Source organism: Austrofundulus limnaeus, unplaced genomic scaffold, assembly GCF_001266775.1.
Source record: "Austrofundulus limnaeus strain Quisiro unplaced genomic scaffold, Austrofundulus_limnaeus-1.0 Scaffold127, whole genome shotgun sequence".
Taxonomy (NCBI): domain Eukaryota; kingdom Metazoa; phylum Chordata; class Actinopteri; order Cyprinodontiformes; family Rivulidae; genus Austrofundulus; species Austrofundulus limnaeus.
Genome location: NW_013952529.1, coordinates 910,409 through 912,029, shown reverse-complemented (window position 1 = coordinate 912,029; position 1,621 = coordinate 910,409). Strand labels below are relative to the sequence as shown.

Below are 1,621 nucleotides of genomic sequence, written 5' to 3'. Positions count from 1 at the left end.
GTCTTTATTTTACAGTTAAAGTATATGTTTATTAAATAAAGTCTAATGTTACAACTAATCATGGATCCCTTTAAGACTTTTTAAGGATCTGCAGGAACCCTGTTTAAATTAAATTAAATCCCTGTAATTCTGGATTTTCAGTTTAGAAAAAGATCAAGCAGATAATCTAAAAACAAATATTTTCCTAAGTTATCCAGACTTGGAAAAATAAAAAAATAAAAATAATAATCCAGATTGTTTAGGACATATTTTGCAGGAACATGATCCTAGCACCTTTATAACATCTGGGTTAGCTTCGGGACCTTTTGTCTTCCTGCTGAGAGTTACACCTGGCCAGGTGAAACCGAGTGGCTAAACGCTGAACCTGAACGCCTCGCCTCTCGCGCACACCTGGCTGCTATAGCTACATATACGTTAGGAAGCTAATGAGCTAACGACTTAGCTTTTATGTTTTAATGGATGCTAGCAGGCGCAGGGGGCTAACGCGGCTAGCCTAAATGGGTCTGCCACAAGTTGGGGGAGCTCGCTGGGATGAAAAGAAACCCAAGCGAGTTTCCGAGTCGGAACCAGAACAAACAGAACCCCCCCGCCAGTAGAGAAACGCCAGACATTCATTGTGTCCTGGATGTTAGCCCCCCGCAGCTGCAGCGGCTAGCTCGCCCCGCTAGCCGTAATGTCACCGCATCGTTGTTGTAAATACATTTCTACACGTGTGGACAGCCGCTAAAACTCCTTCCGAGGGACGTCGGAGAGGAGAGGGAAAAAAAGAGCCCTCTTCCCCGGCAACACGGCTCACCTGCTCCGGATCCCGGTGGCACATTCTCACCGCTGAGACATCACCCCGGCGAGCCCGGAAAAAAAAAGACCCGCTGGAGCTTTTTTTATTTCCAAGGACACAAAAACGCCATGACAGTTTTAGAAAAATGCATAAAAAATTAGCACGCAGAGGAGGGAGGGAGGAGGAGGAGGAGGAGAGGGATGGGGAGCAGAAGAAGAGGAGGAGGAAGAGGAGGAGTGGAAAATCTATTTAATCCACATAAAGCTAGCAGCAGCAGCCTGGGACTTCATTAGTCCGGATCCTGGAGTCCAGACCGAACCGTGTCCAGAAACCCACAACTTAAAGGACACTTCTAACCTAAAATGGCCTCTGCAGCCAAAAACACAAACAGCTTCTTTTTTTTTTTTTTAATTTGCTATGAAGTTTAGCGGCTGCAGCCAGCCTAACCTCAGCGTTTGGACCTTTCCATTGGCTGCAGCTGGTTCCCCGCATGTTTCCATTGGTTCTGCAGCTGTCAAGCAAAGCGAACCGGGCCAGGCTCTGCTGGGTTTGTCTGAGAGCCGTGGCGGCAGCAGAACCCCCTCCTCCCCGGGGCTATTTCTTTTTTTAAATATTTTTTTAACCCACCCTTCTCCCTGCTGGTCCTGGTTCTGTTTCTTACCGCAGATCCGCACGGTGAGCCTTCTGGTACCGGAGGAGGCTTCCCACGGAACACAGCGTCCGGTTCTGGCTGCTGTCATTGAAGGAGAGGAAGGGGAGAAGAAAAAAAAACAGAGAGAAAGGGGGGAGCGTTCAGTTTTCAACCCCCCCTCCGATGCAACAAAACGAAGGGTTTACATTTCT

General features: G+C 47.7%; 1 protein-coding gene across 3 annotated transcripts in view; it reads right to left on the bottom strand.

Annotated features, from left to right (window-relative positions):
- Window positions 1-1,413, bottom strand: part of chd6 (chromodomain helicase DNA binding protein 6) — a gene marked incomplete at its 3' end in the record, with an annotated part of 69,162 nt that extends 67,749 nt beyond the window's left edge. For all 3 annotated transcript variants that reach the window (XM_014015346.1, XM_014015347.1, XM_014015348.1), the window contains 1 exon segment: window positions 797-1,413.
- Window positions 1,414-1,621: the final 208 nt, after the last annotated feature.